Genomic DNA, 7815 nt, shown 5'->3' on the forward strand with positions numbered 1-7815 from the left:
CAACAAATTGAGAGTTTCCGAGATTTTTCTTTTTTCATTTTTTTTTTTTTAGAAGTAGTAACGGGTACTCATGGTTATGGATTGAAATGTAGCGGAGTAAAGAGTACAATATTTGCCTCTCAAATGTACTTGAGTAAAGTCATGAGTAGGCCTACTCCCCAAAAATGATACTCGAGTAAAGTACAGATCCCTCAAAATTGTACTTAAGTACTGTACTCAAGTAAATGTACTCCGCTACTGTCCGGCTCTGTCAATTAAATAATATTTTCATACTTTTTTGCAGTAATTTGGCAAACCTTTGGGTTTATTTTGAAAATAACTAACAATAAATATATTTTGTTCAACTATTTACCATGTTGTTTCATTGTTTTCTTCCCATATAATGTGTCATTTTTCATCTCAATATGCTCCTTGCTAACAATAAGGCCTATGTATGTAATATTAACAAATTATTGGAGGGGGAATGGCAAATTTCTCCATTTAGTTTTTTTTTTTACAATTATTTTTATGTTTTTATTTTGTTTGTAGCCTATTTATTACATTTTAAAACAACATTTTATTTTTTACAATCCTATAGGACTTGTAAAAAACTCTGCATTTACTGTTAATGACCAGCATATAAATTCTTCCGCCAAGTAATATAGGTCGTTGTTTACTGTTTCAAAGCTTCATCGCGCATTAATATTGTGACAACGGTTCTGGAGTTTCGACGAGGATCACCGGAATGTATAGTCCGAATTTTCCGATTGAAGATAAACATGTAACGTATTAGACAACAACCTACAATGTTTTAGGCATTAACTAGCAATGTAGCTAGTTAGGAATACAGAAGTTGCACTTGTTTTGGATTTCTGTCAACTTGTAAACTTCTGTTTGCCGCAGATCGCCTCAGGTAACAGCAATTATCGCTGTCACGCTGTCAAATCCATGGTAGTTCATGATAGTGCAAGTGAATAAGCTGGCATATCCAACCTGCAAAGTCTGTAAGCTAAACTCATTAAATGTAAATGGTTAAAGTATGTTTTACAGCTGGTCGCTGGTCTGAAAGGGAAGTTGTTTAAGTTAACGTTAAGTTGCCCTTAAAAATTGTGAAATCTGAAAATCAGGTTGCATTAGCTCTGGTAAGTTAACTGGAAATGTGGTTGAAGCCACAACCACCTTGGGACTTAACTCTTGTAAAGGTGTGGAAAAGGCCCACAGAAAATGTTGGAACTAGATATGTACGTTAACGTTAGCAGCTAACTGTGCCAGGAGAACCAGACAAAAGAGCCGCATTAAGGTCATTATATGAAACCGCTTGAAATATGTCTGATAGATGATTTAGAAGAATGTAAATGGAGGACATTTAGGATAAAAGACACAGGCTCAATCAGGAGCCTTATTTCTTAGACCACATAACTTGGATTAATTTATACATTTTTACAAAAAAAATATTTCGCATTGTCCTCCACTCCTGTGTAATGACAGTTGCTTGCTTGCTGCACACCAGGTTTTTCTTGTTGTAAGATATTAAACAATAGCTATATCAACTGTTTTGTGCCTTAGTGGACATGTTCTTTTGTAGAGTGTTTGCGCGTGATTTTCCCCCCCAAACCACTTCAGCGGAAATCCCGCCCTGCAGCCGATTTCATTGGTTTAGGGATCAATGTTTGCTGTAGGCAATCAGTAAAGTGATTGACATGACCAATGAAAACTTTAGAATCGGCTGCAGGGAGGGATTTCCACTGAAGTGGTTTGGGGGAAAAAATCATGCAGTGTTTGCACCTACTTCACGATTTGGTCAGTTACCCGGATGCGCGGCCATATTGGAGATACTCGGATGTAAACAACAGCATGGATTGCACTGTTTATGTAATACAGAACTAGGGCTGCAACTAACGATTATTTTGATAATCGATTAATCGGACGATTCTTTTTGCGATTAATCGATTAATCGGATAGAAATTAAATTAGATTTTTTTTTATTATAACTAAATAAAACCGTAAATCAGGGTATTTATGTGTAAAAGTGTACTTTAAAAAGTGCAAAAGCCACACATTGAGTTTTACTAATATCAATATTTGCATTGTTTTTAATGATAATTGCTGATGGCAAGTTGACAAACATGATTATTGTTAAAAAAATGATATCCAACATATTATGTTTTAACACAATTTTTGTTAAAACAAATTTACACAGACATGTTGTTCAGATGTGAATATCTGAACTAAAAACAAACTAAAAACATCTAAAATATATAATTCATTTAATTTTTATTTAAAATTAATTATATATAAGGAATATAAGGATAAAGAATATAATATATATTATATATATAATATATAAAAGAATATAATATAAGGGTAAATTGATTAAATAAATATAGAAAGACTGAAGACAATTGTGTGAACGTAGAGCCGCAGTAGATCGCGTTTGAAAAACAATTAAAACTTAGTAGACAAATGCTATAAAAAGAGAACGGAATGGAGGTAACGTTACCCAGCAAGCTAACAGGCTTGAGTAAAGGACAGGAGAAATTATGCATTAGTGCACAAGCATTCGCTGAAAACCACTGAGTACAGTGACTAAAAAACAATATTTTACTGCTGCTGTTATTAACTGCCTTTGTATTTAATGCTTCACTTTGTAAACACCGTTTTAATTTAACCTATTTCTGCGGTAGCGCTATTTTAATCCATCACTTACGTTGCGAGCGAACTGATTGCGCAACCTGATGCTCGAGACAAAATACAGACATCCCAAGATCCCGGAAGTCCCGGGAGTCTCCCGCATATTGATTGCGGCTGCCTGATGCCCGCGAATTAGTTCAAACTCCCGAAATCTAGAGCGTGCAAGCAAGAGCGCGCATGCGAGACAGAAGAGACTGCTCCAAACCGTGTAGCGCGCGCGCTCGGCAGAGCGCCTGAGGGAGAGAGACCTTGCGTGTGTGTGCGTACCAGTAAACGCTCCCCGTGACGTAAGCAGACCAACTAATCGATAATGACATTCGTTGACAACGATTTTCATAATTGATTATAATCGATTTGATCGATTAGTTGTTGCAGCCCTAAACATTTTATAGCCAAATGTCAAAAAATGCACTCGAATCAATGAACAGCATTTATGAAGCTCCATTCTTACAGATAAGTAACTAAAAAAAGTTGTTTTAGTGTTTAGTTACTCTTTAAACAGTAAAAATATTATCAATCTACAATTAGTCAAATGTTGGAGACATTTCAAATGATATCAAATATTGTTCACATTGATTGTTCACATCGAACAATTCATATTTTGGATGAATTTCAGGTCGTTTCAACATGTGTAGAGAAGAGATTGGGAGGCTATGAATATAGTTATTTTTGTGATAGGAGTTTTGGCAAAATTGACGTGTTTCCATTGGGCGTATTTTCAATTCTCAATTTGAAGGGTAATGGAAACACAGCTACTTTCAAGTTGTATACAAGACAAAAAACATCTCTATTGCAAACCCCTCGTTGCTGTTGTTGTTTTTGGCGTATACCCATAGAAACCAATGCAGATATTACAGAAGACGACACGGGTCACACATTCTATTGTATTTATGTATTTATTTATAGAACTCTTTATAGGCTACACTATAACTCTAAAGTGCTGTACATCCAAGTACATAAAGCAATAATAAAAAAATGAAAACAAACAAAAACAACCTACAAAAAAAACAGAAACCTTGTTGCACAAGAAACTTTACAATTAGATCTTAAAGGCAAATAGATGGTAAGAAATACCATACTTAAAAAAAAATGCTTCCCAAGGAAAGCATATATAATGAAAACAAGACAGGGCCAAACATGGACCCTTGTGGAACCCCACTGGTGATAGGTGCTGGATAAGAAAAACAATTATCAACCTTCACTGTAAAAGATCTTTGCTCCAATCGGATATCAAATCTGACACAAATCTGGATATGAACTGTTGCGATAGTATGGACAGTTAATAATTTAGATCAAATTCCAATCCCTATAGAAGGTGTCTGTTCTGTGTGAACTGGCATGATCTCTTTACTTTTTCCTCAGGACCTCCTCTCTCCTTGCGTCCTCTCTTTACTTGACATTAGAGATGCACCGATTACAATTTTCTAGGCCGATTCCGATTTCCGATTTTTTACGAGTTTGGCCTGCCGATATACCGATTTTAGCTGATTCCGATTTCATTTTTTCTAACCACTTTACAGCAAACACAAATTTTTATTTTCTATTTTGTCTTTAATAGAACATTTTACATAGAAATTTTTTTGAACAAATAAAATAAAATATAACTATATAAATTATTACTCCTGGTGTGGGAAATTCACACATATCTAAGTGCAGTGTTATGGTATGGAAGAACCATTTTTATTTCCATATATTCAACTAAAAAAAAAAGTTATATATTTACTCATTTAGCAAACTAAACTTCTGCATGAAAACAGGTAATGGCAATAAAATAATATACAAATAGCAAATAAAAATAAAATAAATATAGCCTTGCAGTATAAAGATGTTTCTCAACACACTCACACACACACACACACACACACACACACACACACACACACACACACACACACACACACACACACACACACACACACACACACACACACACACACACAGGCCTATTGCAATCACACATCAATGGCAAGTTTTATTTTGCAAACAGTTGTTTTCTCGTCTGCCACATGTCCAGCCAGGCTAAACAATAACTTTAATTGAGGGCGACGCTCCTGCTCTCGGTGTGAATGCACTCAATGATTAACATGCAGGCCGGGGAAAATAAAAACGCGTTGCTCACGGCCGTATTTCACGAGGTTTCCTACATCTGCATTCCGTGTGCACGTGTGATGCTGATGTTGCGCGATGTTAATCATGTGGCGCCCGAGTGCATTTGACCGGCAAAAAAAATCGGAATATGTCAGACTGACCAGCCGGTCGCCGGTCATGGTCGATCACGTGAAAATCGGCCGATTCCGGTCACCAGCCGATCAATCGGTGCATCTCTACTTGACATTTCTGCCTGACACAGACACAAAATTGCATCTTTTAATATGCAAAGCATGGCAAACATGATTAAATTAAGTATAAAATTGAAAAGGAATACATTAGTTGTGTGGGTAATTTAATGTTTACCATTAAATTCATTCAATATGTTTTGAATATATATTTATTTATCATTAAAAAAGATTTATGTAATATTGTGTAACAAATATATCATATAGCGTGACTTGGAAAAACGGTCACACCATATGATACAGTGTCACACCATATGACGTTTTGTCCAGTTAAGCTAATCTCTTGGTTAACTAAAAATATCTAGCTTATACTTAGCATGTAAATTGCTACATGGCAGCAATGATTTCTAAGAATGAGTAAGTAAAATTTGTAAAAAAAAAAAAAAAAAAAAAAAAAATCATTTATGTAAATAATGTCACACCATAAGACACAAAACATTGACCACTAGTGAGCATATCAGATACAGAGCTTTTTAATAAAAACTCGTATGTTGCAAAAAATTTAAACTTTTTAATAAAGAACTCACCTCTTGACCTTCCAAACCACTCCAGAGATGACACTGCAACTTTCTGGTTGAGTGTGGACCTCTTCATCATAAAGATGTCCGAATTATTCCCAATAAATATCCGTAAACCAAAATATAGATTGCAATGTCACACCATATGATGCCCATTTTACAGACAAAATGTATTTGGCCAGAACTTGCTTTAAAATCATGTTCAGACATCAACACTTTCTTTGTCCATTAAAAATGCTCAATTCTGTTACTTAAACTATAAATCTATTAGATTCTGTTACTTAAACTGTATATTTTCTGAGATATATTGTCATACACAGTCACACCATATGACAATTTTGATGTTTATATAAAAAATTTGAAGTAGAGATCTTTATACAGCAACCACAGCTATGGCATGCTGTAATAATATCTTGTCAGAGGAATAACATAAATGTATATATTATTAACAAATACCCATTTTTATTAGTATATGACATAATGGACATAATGGTAGAATTGCTTGTCATGTCATCCACCCAACTGCAGTTGGCTGATACCTGTATAAATCACACTCACTAATTAGCTAAACGGTGTGAGCATATGCATGTGTGTAAGGTACAGAAAGAAACAGAAATGTGTAAATGACATTTCCAGAGTTATTTTTATGCAACGTTTTATGCAGATTATATATCAAATGTTTAATAAAACAATATAATACATAATTTACATTTTTTTCCAGAATGGCGGTTTTTGGGCTGGTTCTACGATATTCTAGGTCATTATATTTTTGTGTGATTGATAAATTAACTTCATCACAGACTCAGTACTAAGAATTAAAAAAATAAAAATAATTGGTACTAAATCAAGCAATGAATGCAAATACTTTCAGAGCACTTCCAGTGGTAGTTGCTGTGTTCCTGTAGCATGTTAAAGTGATCAAAGCTGCAGTAGTGTGTGGAGATCACAGTAGCTGCCATCCCTTGTGGAGAAGTCCAAGAACGACGCTATTCTTTCAGGGCTTAATTGTGGGGCTGTCCGGGGTAGATTAGAAGGCAGTGTTCATACTGCTCTCTCCTTATTGGCTGGGTGAAAATTGTTCCCCCGGGTGGAAAACCTGCTCACATTCTTAAAAGACACTTTGCATTGTCACTGTGCAGCAGATCATCTGATATCTGGCTGATCTGTCAGTGGGACCTCCAAACCGAGAACAGGAATTTTCCATGTCAGGCTGGAGCACTAGCTGATCAGAGCTCCACGAGTTCTGTGAATGGGCCCCTTCTGGGTCATCACTATTATAATCATGTGTGTTTTTCCTGAATAGTGTGTCATATCACGTACATACTTTTTATAATGGCTAGTATACCAAAGCAAATGACATAAGATGAAGTTTTGCCACCCTTTCTTTTCCATTGATGAAACATTCATGGTTGTCTGTGCCAAAACATTCACAATTAATCGATATGTCAGTCTTGTACAAATGTGTGAAAAGAAAATGTTTCTCAGAACAAAGTAGAGCTATTATAAAATATGTTCCGTGATTTTAAAAAGTACAGCCTCTGGCCAATTTTGACATGACATAATTTTTTTTTTAGATTATTTTCCAGCATGTGTGTACATGCTGGATAGGAGCATTTTATAGATTGCACAACTGTCTGCTCATCCCCCAACCCTTTCAAAGAAGAGGCGGAGATGGAGCACTTTTGATTCAGAAGAGACATACTATAACATTTGAAAGTGCCCTGGTCAAAGAGAGTCGAGTTAAAGGACAACTCTGGCGCAAAATGAACCTTTGGTCTAATTACACATTGGTACATAGTCAACCGTTCTCTGAGATTTGTTTTCATGATTATCGAATGTAAAGAGTTTTATCTCTAAAAACTGTTTAGCTTATAACACTAGTATATAGGGCATAGAGTAATGAAAATAAAAATCGCTAGTAAATACCACTAACAAGGCTCAAAATAGCCCAACACCAACACGGTAGCATAATGAGGGTCCCTACCTGCAAACTGAAGCATTGAGAACGTTGTAACTGTACAGACACTTTTTTCTATTTTCAATTGAATCAGATGAATAACAGAATCTTGCATTTCCACAAGAACATTGGATCAGATCAAAAGTAAATTGTCGAGAAGGAGAAGAAACTGTGTGTTACATTTCATACATTTTGGCTGATGATGTGGTGAATTAAGATTTGTTGTTTAGGCAATTGGCATATAAATACACATTTTGATCTGAATGCGATTGGCGGATGGTTTGAAACAGGTTGGTTGTCACTTTAAAGTAGAGTTAATGTTAATTGTTGTTGG

The sequence above is a fragment of the Siphateles boraxobius genome, unplaced genomic scaffold (genome assembly GCF_051911475.1).
Source record: "Siphateles boraxobius isolate OS27281-9 unplaced genomic scaffold, OSU_SipBor_1 130, whole genome shotgun sequence".
Lineage (NCBI taxonomy): Eukaryota > Metazoa > Chordata > Actinopteri > Cypriniformes > Leuciscidae > Siphateles > Siphateles boraxobius.